Source organism: Myotis brandtii, unplaced genomic scaffold (assembly GCF_000412655.1).
Source record: "Myotis brandtii unplaced genomic scaffold, ASM41265v1 scaffold96, whole genome shotgun sequence".
In the NCBI taxonomy this organism is placed as follows: Eukaryota; Metazoa; Chordata; class Mammalia; order Chiroptera; family Vespertilionidae; genus Myotis; species Myotis brandtii.
The window spans coordinates 1,210,880-1,222,589 of record NW_005371972.1 but is presented as its reverse complement, the minus strand read 5'-3'; the positions used below and the strand labels follow the sequence as shown (position 1 = coordinate 1,222,589).

The 11,710-nt window shown below is 38.2% G+C and overlaps 1 protein-coding gene across 1 annotated transcript in view; it reads right to left on the bottom strand.

The window, feature by feature from the left end:
• SPEN (spen family transcriptional repressor) overlaps positions 1-11,710 on the bottom strand; it is a 64,860-nt gene that overhangs the window by 29,146 nt on the left and 24,004 nt on the right. The gene's annotated exons all lie outside the window — the stretch shown is intronic.

Here is an 11,710-nt window from a genome sequence, read left to right as displayed (position 1 = left end):
AAAATCAATGAAAAAAATATCCTCAGGTGAGGAATAACAAAAATAAAATAAAAGTAATAACACATAGGCTTAGAGAGTTTGGAATATGACAGCATTCAATAAATGAAGTAGCCCTGCTCTGTTACTATTATTACTACCACTACACCTCATGCATAAATTAATTTTTAGGAAAATATAAATATCAAAAATAATTTCCCAGGTAATTTTAACTTTAAAAAATTTTGAAGGTGTAATAAAGAAATATTGTGTAAATTATTTGAGTCTTGCTAGTTTAGGATCTTTGTGAATAATGTGGAAAATCAAAGTCAATGAAATTGATTACTCTCTTCAATTTAATACAATCCTCAAATAGGGAGACAATTGAAAGACAAAGAAAAAATATTACCAACATGGTCAGATCGAGAGAGAGATATTTAAGCAAGCTTATTATGCCTAAAAACTAAGTGAGAAATATAAAATTCTCTTCAGGCCTTAGCTAGTTTGCCTCAGTGGATAGAGTGTCAGCCTGTGGACTGAAGGGTCCTAGGTTCGATTCTGGTCAAGGGCACATGCCCAGGTTGCACGCTCAATCCTCAGTAGGCAGGAGGCAGCCGATCAATGACTTTCATCATTAATGTTTCTCTCTCTTTCTCCCTCCCCCTTGCTCTCTGAAATCAATAAAAATATATTTAAAATAATAAAATTCTCTTCAGTACTGGATGTGCACGACTGTGGTGGTTTTAAGTTCTTTCATAGCCTTCTCAAATAGATTAATAAAAAGCTATTTACAGGTTTCTAAAATTTTGCTTCAAACTCACACCTTCCTGTTGAAGCCTTATCTCTATATAACTCTGGAAGGTTAATCCATTACTTAAAAATATGTTTTTATTGATTTTAGAGAGAGGGATAGAGAGGGATATAGAGATAGAAACATTGATGAGAGAGAGACATGGATCAGCTGCCTCCTGTACATACCAGGGATCAAGCCAGCAACCCGGGCATGTGTCCTGACCAGAATGTAACAAGGGTTCATAGATTGACGCTCAAACACTGAGTCATACCAGCCAGGTGCTTAAACATACCTGGTAGAGGAAAGACTTGATAGTTTTATCATTTGCACTAAGACTACAGCTCTCATATCCAAGACCATCTTTAAGCCAGTCTGATTAATAAATCCAACCCTAGGATCTGAGACAAATTTGCTACTGCTTTTTTAAAAGAATAAAGTAAATATTTTAAGAAAACAAGGTGTTATAACTTAGCACTCACACAGCACTTTTATTTAGCTTTCACCTACTAAGACAAAAAAATAAAAACGTCATGAGGTTATCAGATCTTCCTGCAGTTTGAAACATAGGGAAATAAACCTATGCCAGTGAGGGCAAAAGGAGATATGTGAGCTCCAAAATACAAACTACTAGGGATAAAAGCCTCCAGATACAACAAGCCATCATTGGCAGGCCTCCTATAAATGAAAGGGCTTCAATTTTCCCTTCTATACAAAAAATATTTTCCTGGATCATTCAACAAAAGTAGTGTTACTAGTACTAAGTGAATAGAACACTATATTTTCATTCAAATTAAGGGTTAACAAAATTAATATTCTGTTTTAGTGCAGGAGAAAATGTTTGTTATATGTACTAAGTACTTCAGCTAATACAAGATTATTCACAAGACCACCAAATGATTACAGTATAGAATGTTATACTCAATTCCAACGAATAAAATAACCATTAAGGAAAATTCTTTAATAACAATGCTACCAATATTATATACATCAAAATTCCTTAGCAATAGTGGATAAAGAAGCAAACAAATAAGGGCAAGAGCAAAATTTCTGGCTTTTAATATGATTAATGAGACAACAAAAACAAAGTTCGGTAAAAGTCTGTAATATAAAAATGGAGGAAGTCCGGCTTGTGTGGCTCAGTGGTTGAGTGTCAACCTATGAACCAGAAGGTCACAGTTCGATTCCCAGTCAGGGCACATGCCCAGGTTGCAGGCTCAGTCCTCAATAAGGGGCATGTAGGAGGCAGCCGATCGATGATTCTATCTCATTACTGATGTTTCCATCTCTCTCTCCCTCCCCTTACTCTCTGAAATCAATAAAAATATATTAACACATTGCGTACTGCATAGAAATCTCTAAGACATACGCCAGGGACCACACGTTTTTGGGCAAACTGCACGTTATTTAAATCATCATAATGCACTTTAGGTGTTGTTTTTCAATAATTATAACATTTTTATTTACAAAAACAAACAATTAAAGTTCCTAGTACTTTTTTAATGTATGGTACTGCGTAAAACATTTTCCTCTATGAAGAGGGACCAAACAAAATTTACATAAGTATCTAGATTCGCTCCTTTTTCCATGGGCATGAAAAACGAGAACACTCGTGAGCGGTCCTTAACAGATGGCGCGCGAAACACGAGAAAACCCCGGAGCAGTACGAAATGTGTTAACAAAAAGTAATGAAGGAAGGTGATCAATCAACGATAACAATAATTTTTAAGGACAAAATTGTCATAGCCCTAGCTGGTTTTGCTCAGTGAATAGAGCATCAGCCTGTGGAATGAAGGGTCCCGGATTTGATTCCGGTCAAGGGCACATGCCTGGTTGTAGGCTCAATCCCCAGTCAGGGGCATGCAGGAGGCAGCCGATCAATGATTCTTTCTCATCACTGATGTCTCTATCTCTCTCCCTCTCCCTTCCTCTCTATGATATCAATAAAAAAATATTTTTTTAAAAAATTGTCATAGATAATAGATTTTCTATAAATATCATCACAATCTTGGTGAATTCCCTGCTACCACACCAATTTTGAAACAAGATATAAGATTTAAATGGTAGAATTACCTGCTGACCAATCTGAAGTAATAACTAGAAAGGGAGAAAGGCTTTAAAATGAATTGCCAAATGATAAAATGATACACAACTTTTGAGCTCTGGCTGGGTAGCTCAGTTGGTTAGAGTGTCGTCCTGATACACCAAGATTGCAGGTTCAATCTCCCGACATTCAACTACTGAGCCACACTGGCCAGGCTGCATAATAATCCTATATAATAAAAGGCTAATCTGCAAATCGACCGAACGGCGGAACGACTGGTCGCTATGATGCGCACTGACCACCAGGGGGCAGATGCTCAACCCAGAAACTGCCCCCTGGTGGTCAGTGCACTCCCACAGGGGGAGTGCCACTCAGCCAGAAGCTGGGCTCATGACTGGCGAGTGCAGCGGTGGTGGTGGGAGCCTCTCCCACCTCCGCTGCAGGCGGGCAGTAAGGAGCAAGGGGTCCCGAACTGTGAGAGGGATGTCCGACTGCCAGCTTAGGCCCGCTCCGCTCCTCGTGGGGAGCAAGAGGGCACAGGCCGGGGTGAGAGCACAGGCCAGGCTGGAATTTCATGCACCAGGTCTCTAGTTATTGATAATCAAACAGAATATGGAATACCAGGACTCTTTTAAACACAATTATGGTGTCAAATAACCAACTATTCCTATCCCTACAGCCATTTTATACACAGAATACAGTGAGCATTTGACTCTTAACATGGAAAATGTCAAGGCACTGGGTATACTGATCTATAATAATAAAAGCATAATATGCTAATTAGACCGGACATCCTTCCAGACGACCTTCTGGATGAAGTCGGGGCTGCAAGGGAAACCCGTGTCCTGGGTGCCAGAGGGAAGCCGGTGCCGGCAGCTGGGAGAAGGAAGGCCTACTCTTGCACGAATTTCGTGCATCGGGCCTCTAGTTATAAGATAATTCAGGACTAAATTTGTTCACATACAAGGGTAATATCCAATGGCTGACTTCTATATCTGTATCCCTATAATATTTATAAACATTTGATTATGATAAATATGTTAGTTTTTGTTGTTCTTCTTTATTATTTTTTATATTCACCGGAGGATATTTTTCCCATTCATTTTTTGAGAGAGTGGGAGGGAGGGAGCAGGAGAGAGGGGAGAAGAGAGAGACACATTGATGTGAGAAAGACACATCAATTGGTTGCCTCCTGAACTCGCCCTACAGGGCCAGGGATCGAGCCTGCAACCCAGGTACATGCCTTTGACCAGGAATTGAAGCCACAACCCTTTGGTATGTAGGCTGACACTAACCACTGAGAAAACTGGCCAGAGCTATGTTGGTTTTTACAACTGGAAGATTAAAAAGCAATTAATCTAATTAAGTAGGGAAAAAATCTGGCATAAATGGATTTTTTTTAAGAGGAGCAATTAAAACAACTAGAAAACTTTGCAATTAAAACAGTTAAGAGGATCCATTTATTAAAAGCAGATATAATCTCAAGTGACAATTTGCCAAAATCTCTCTTCTCTTTCATCAGGCAGCTAATAATTTTTTTCTCTCTACATAATCAATAGTAAGCTTGAGTCGAGAGGGAAAAGATGCAAAATGCAGATTTCCCATCAGGTTTGGGCAAATCCAAATGTGTCCACTGCCCTTGGTGCTTCCATCAAATGTGGAGGGGAAATCATGTAATTTCATAAATACAATGTATCCCTACCCCAGGTAAGAATCTCTCTACATCCAATTCTTTTACATGTCCAAATTTTCAAGACGATCCTATCTTTTTAGTGCAGCAGTTCTCTAAATGTGGTTTGAGGACCTATGGGGGGGAGGGGAAGATCATTTTAAGGGGTCTGTAAGGTTCTTCTTATTTCAATTACATAACTATGTGAGGTCAGATTTTCTGCATAGACTTCACACACACGTATAATCACAGTGTGAATACAACAGTGGTTATGAGAATCTAGCTATCTTATTAAATCAACATTAAAGAGATTTGCAAAAAAGACAAGACAATGCTACTCATCTCATTATCTTTTGTTTTAAAAAATAGTTATATACTAGTATATGCCCTGGCCAATGTGGCTCAGTTGATTGAATGTTGACCCATGCACCAAGAGGTCACCAGTTCAATTCCTGGCCAGGGCACATGCCTGGGTTGTAGGCTCAATTCCTGGTAGTGTACATGCAGGAAGCAGCCGAATGATGTTCCGCTCTCACATCAATGTCACACCTCTCCCTCTCCCTTCTTCTCTTTAAAAACCAATACAAATATATTTTTAAATGGTTATATCATACCAGCTAGAGATCTAAAATTAAAATTGATTAGGGAAGTTCCTCCCCAGAGGCAGACAACATCTTAAAGAGGACAGCTCTCCCAAGATTATGGATGAAGATCTTCATCTCCATATGAAATTTTTATTCCTTTTGCCTTTTCACTACTTGCTTGTTCTCTCTGTTAATGCACAGGTAGACAATGCTCCTTAACTCTGGCAACTGTCACTAAACCTACCACTAAGGCCATAACGGCACAACAAAAGTCTCTAGAATTTCTTGCCAAAGTGATTTTAAATAATAGAATTGCTTTACTTACTGGCTGAACACTCCATAAATCTGTGCCATAAGCAAATACCTGAATCAACAACTTTGGAACTGTAGCAAACAAGAAATGAATGAACAAGCTAAAACAGGTTGATGCTCCTTCTGGTACATTCTTTGATTTATTTGATTCCAGCTGGTTTGATTCACAGGAAACTCTGACCAAGGAACATACTTGTTTCTTGGTATTATCCAACTGATAAGTCATCACTGTAGTATCCCTGGTGGGCTATATCCTCTCAAAGGTCTGAGTTTCACAAGAAGACAAAAATTTCAAAAACTTAGCTAATAGTGAACAAGAGTGGCACTAATATCAATTTTTAGTTATTATCTCACGTATGAGAGAATGACCAAAAAGGGGAGTTCTTAAATTAAAACAAGGAGACCATTAGACTGAGGTGGTTCTAATACCTTAGCAGTCTATGTAAACAAATCAAAACCTAAGACTGTAAATGCCTCAAGGTTAAGATATCAAACCTATGGATAGCCAATCACAAACAGCTTATTAGAACTTTCCAAATTAGGCAGCCACTTATGCTATAATCAATCAAATAATTTTCTTGCTTTGCTTCCACCTTTTCTCTATAAAACTCTATCCCCTGTATCAGCGGTTCTCAACCTGTGGGTCGCGACCCCTTTGGGGGTCGAACGACCCTTTCACAGGGGTCGCCTAAGACCATCGGAAAACACATATATAACTACATATTGTTTTTGTGATTAATCACTATGCTTTAATTATGTTCAATTTGTAACAATGAAAATACATCCTGCATATCAGATATTTACATTACAATTCATAACAGTAGCAAAATTACAGTTATGAAGTAGCAACGAAAATAATTTTATGGTTGGGGGTCACCACAACATGAGGAACTGTATTAAAGGGTCGCGGCATTAGGAAGGTTGAGAACCACTGCCCTATAACCTGTTGGTGGAATATTCTAATCACTTCTGCTTTGGCACTGCCCAATTCGAATCAAGTTTTGATCAAATAAACTATTAAAATTTTTTTTTAAGAGTCAAGTCAAATAAATTAAATAAAAATTTCAACCTAACGGTTTTAATTTCTGCCTTGGCTGGTATGGCTCAGTTGGTTGAGCTTCCTCCCATGCACAAAGAGGTCGCCATTCCAGGGTTGTGGGCTTGATCCTCAGTAAGGGGACTGCAGGAGGTAGCTGATCAATGGTTCTGTTATTGATGTTTCTCTCTCTCTCTCCCCTTCTCCTTTTCTCCCTCTCTATCTCAAATCAATAAAAAATGTATCTTTTTTAAAAGTTTAATTTCTAGTTCTGGCCGAGTAGCTCAGCAGGTTAGAGTATTGTCCTGATATGCCTAGGTTGAGGGTTCCATCCCCGGTCAGGGCACATACAAGAATCAACCAATAAATACATAAATAAGTGAAACAACAAATCAATGTTTCTCTCTCTCCCTAAAAATCAATAAATTTTTTAAGTCTTAGTTTCTAATATGGTAAATGTTAATAGATATTACCTAAAATAAACAAGAACTCAATAATTTAAGAATATAAGTGTCCTGAGCCCAGAAAGTTACAAAGCAAACCACCAGTTTGTAGACAACCTGATGTGATTCCAATTACATTTTCAACTCTGCTACTTGTGATGTAACCTGGACTAAAGCTCTGTGTTTTATAAGAAAATGAAGAAGGAAATACTCAACTGTGTGGTCTAGTAAGGCACCTCATTTTGCCTCTCTAAACTTAATTTTCCTAGTGAATTACCAGATTTCATGATCTTCCTTCAAAGGTCCTGTTAACTCTAGGGCAGCAGTTCTCAACCTGTGGGTCGCGACCCCTTTTGGGGTTGAACAACCCTTTCACAGGGGTTGCCTAAGACCATCGGAAAACACATATATAACTACATATTGTTTTTGTGATTAATCACTATGCTTTAATTATGTTCAATTTGTAACCATGAAATTGGGGGTCACCACAACATGAGGAACTGTATTAAAGGGTCGCGGCATTAGGAAGGTTGAGAACCACTGCTCTAGGGTTCTCTGACTCTCCACCTACCTCACACCTACCATCCATTTCTCAAGTACTTATAGGATAAAATCCATATTCCTCATTGAGAGAGATATTTTACATCATAACCCCAAACTAATTTACTAGCTGCTCCTTCTCATTCCTTTGTCATGACCCTGTTACCTTATCCACTAATTATCTATCCACACAAGAACATTAAACCAGTTTCTAATCAGGTGCCTTTTAAAAAATTATTATATACTAGAGGCCCGGTGCACAAAAATTTGTGCACTCGGGGGGGTCCCTCAGCCCGGCCTGTGCCCTCTCGCAGTCTGGGACCCCTCGGGGGATGACCACCTGCTGGCTTAGGCCTGCCCCCCAGGGGATCGGTCCTAAGCTGGCAGTCAGACATCCATCTGGGAGCCCGGGATGTCCACTTGCCAGCGGGGAGCAGGCCTAAGCTGCAGTTGGACATCCTTAGCGCTGCTGAGGAGGCGGGAGAGGCTCCTGCCACCACTGCTGTGCTGGCAGCCGTCAGCCTGGCTTGTGGCTGAGCAGAGCTCCCCCTGTGGGAGTGCACTGACCAGCAGGGAACAGCTCCTGCATTGAGCATCTGCCCCCTGGTGGTCAGTGTGTGTCATGGTGACCAATCATTCCCAGTTGTTCTGCTGTTAGGGTCAATTTGCATATTATCCTTTTATTATATAGGATAAGTCCTTGGTTAAATTTACTTCCTCTCTAATCCTTAATTTTCTTATATGTAAATGGTGATAACACCTACCACTTGTGAAGGGCTGTGGTGAGTTATGATTACAAAATGCTTATTAGCACCCTGCCTAGCATATAACAAACGTGGAGAGCTCTTGTCCAACCTATTCCTGTTGAAGGCACCTTTCTGTCCATCCTTGCCTGCCTTACCTTCAAGGAATTAGTTCTAAGGTTAACCCCCTGTTCTGTAGCTGTTCCTGACATCCACACCCCACCTACAGCATTCATTCGTTTCTTAGCTATACATTCCTGAGCCTCATTTACTACAGTGTCTATCTCAAATCTCAAATCTCTTCACTCTGTATCATAACTACTTATTTGAAAGCTCAACACTGGATTCATCTTTGTAAACACAGAGGCTGATATGGTGTTTGATATGTAATGGAGATACCTCCAAGAAATTATTGACTTGAATTGTGCAAGCAATTGAAATTAATGCCCTGAAAAGTACACTAAGCTCATTAAAATAAAGGTATTAACTAAACTCAGTATCTAATCATGAAATGAAAATTTCTTTGTTGCAAACTGCAAAGTATTTCTTCTTTAATTACTAATTATCAAGAAATGACTGTTCTAACTAAGGTTCTAGAACTGTAACTGAGACATATTAATAAGCTGACTGAAAAATCACTGATATCTATAAAAACAAAATCACTTCATGGATCCTGTTATCTAGAACTTTGTGGAAGAGGATTTAAACACACAAACAACAACAAAAAAGAACCATTTTCCAGGATGGAAGCAAAAGCACAATTAAAATATATGTCCCCTGCCACCAAATTAAATGTCTAACAAAGTCCAGAGTCTTTGGATACACTATTCTCTTTCATTCACAAATCCTTCATTGGAATACCTACATCAGTAGCTCTTAATGGGGATGATTGCTCCCCAAAGGACATTTTTAGCTGTCACAACTCTGAGTGGGGATGAGGCTTACTGCCATCTAGTGAATAGAGGCCAGGGTGCTGCTAAACATCCTACAATGTACCGAACAGTCCTCACAACAAAGAATTCTCTGGCCTCAAATGTCAATTAGTGCCAAAGTTGAGACCTACATTATTTCCTTTACTGCTTTCCCAACATGAGAACCCTACATGCTCATTTTAAGTGGCAATTCAAACATGAGACCCTTAAAGTGACCATTCTTCCTTATCAGTAATGTACCACTTTATAAAAGTCTTTGAATAACTCCAAAACTCAGGGGGAAAAAAAATCCACTTGTGAAAATTACACTCAAGAGGAAACTGGAATCTTAAACATTCTGGTATCACTCAATTTTGAAAAACACAGCAAAAAAGAAAACACCACATAACTTTTTTATAATATGTGCTTCGCATTTCAATTGCAAGGTGAAACTACTTGTGAACAAAACTGTTTTATAATTTTAAACAAATGATGGGTAAAATAGTCAGTAATGCTACTCCTATTCTAGTAAGGTTCACATCAATGAGAAGTATTCCATTCATATTAAAGTGGTTCTTAGCACAATAATAGCTTTCTTTATTCTCAACATAGGGATTTAAGGTGGTAGTTTAGAATCACAAATTTTTCCTCACCAAAGTACCATGTTTAGAAGAAATTAGTAAAACTTCTATTTTTCAAAAAGAGCTTAATGGGTTTTTTTGTTTGTTTTATAACTTTTAAATTTTAAGACATTTTAAATTTACACCAAAAAGGTTTCGGTTTCGATTTTGATCAGGACACATACCCATGTTGCTGGTTCAAATCCTCAGTTGGGGCATGTACAGGAGGGCAACAGACTGATGTTTCTAACAATGATGTTTCTCTCTCTCTCTCTCTTTCTCTCTCTCTCTCTATCTCTCTGCCCCTCTCTCCCTTCCTCCTCCCTCCCCCTTTTCCTTTTCTCCTAAATCATTTTTTTTTTTTAAATAGCAACAAAAACCCCACACATATCCTCGGGTATTTAAAAAAAAAAAAAAGAAGAAGAAGAAAAAAAAGAAGATATGACTCAATAGAAAAAAAAAAACCCACAAAAATAAATCAGATGCAAATAGGCACCTTTGAACTTGAACAGACATTTCTCCAAAGAAAATATACAAATGGCCCAAAATGCACACAAAAAGATGCTCAAGCCCTGACTGGTTTGGCTCAGTGGATAGAGTGTCCGCCTGTAGACTGAAAGGTCCCAGGTTCGATTCCGCTCAAGGGCATGTACCTTGGTTGTGGGCACATCCCCAGGAGGAGGTGTGCAGGAGGCAGCTGATCAATGTTTCTCTCTCATCAATGTTTCTAACTATCTCTCTCCCTTCCTCTCTGTAAAAAAATCAATAAAATATGTATATTTTTTAAAAAAGATGCTCAAAATGAATACTTGTTAGAGAAATTTAAATAAAAACCACGAGATACCTTTCACACTGAGGATGGCTACTATCAAAAAACAGAATTTAACATGTAAAGAAACTGGATTCCTTGTGCATTGCTGGCAGGACAGTAAAATGGAAACAGTATAGCAGTTCCTCAAAAAATTAGAAGTACCATATGATTCAGTAATTCCACTTCTGAGTACATAACAAAAAGAACTGAAAGCAGGAACTGGAAGAGACAATTGCACATCCACATTCATAGCATGTGTAATAGCCAAAAGGTAAAAACAACCCAAGTATCCATCAACAGATGACTGCATAAACAAAATGTGGTATCAACATATAGTGGAATATGAATCAGCCTTTAAAAGTAGAAGGAAATCCTGACATATGCTACAAAAGTTGGATGAATCTTTAGTATATTATGCTAAGTGAAATAAGCCAATCACAAAAGGACAAATACTATATGATTCCATTTATATGAGGTAACTAAAGTAGTCAAATTATAGAGACAGAAAATCAAATGTTGGCTGCTAAGGGTTTGGGGAAGAGAATGGAGAGTTGTTAAATGGATACAGACAGCATCAGTTTGGAATGAAAAGGTTCTGGGACAGATGGTGGTGATGGTTGCACAACAATGTGAATGTACACACTGAACTACATACTTAAAAATGGTTACTTGTGTGTTATTTTAATACACACACACATACACACAAAGATGACCTAAGATGCAAAATATAAAGTGAGTGATTCTTTGTTCCTTAGGAAAAGGTAAGAGATTCCAAACCAGTCAATGTAACAGGCTACCTGCTGTTTTGTCTCAATGAGGTTCTACTGAATCAAGGGGTCTCTCAATCCAATTTACCCAGGTAAAGTTCCTCAGAAATGATTCAGCTCTAACTGGTGATTCTCCAAATATTGCAAAAGATATGGGAAAGCACTACAGGACTCAACTGTATAAATGACAAATTAGATCTTCAGAGCCTAAGTTAATGAAAAGTGGTCTAAATTCTTCAAATTTAGTATACCTATTGAGAAAAACTGTATTAATGTATTAAAAAGGAAAAATATATTTTTATTATAGAACCAATATTTTAATTTCTATTTTGTTTTGGTCCACAGATTTCTTCTATCATTAGTAACTACAAAGACTTCTAATGATCTGATATTTTAAAATCAATTTTTTTTTGTTATTATCCTTACCCAAGGATATTTTTTCCATTGATTTTTAGACAGAGTAG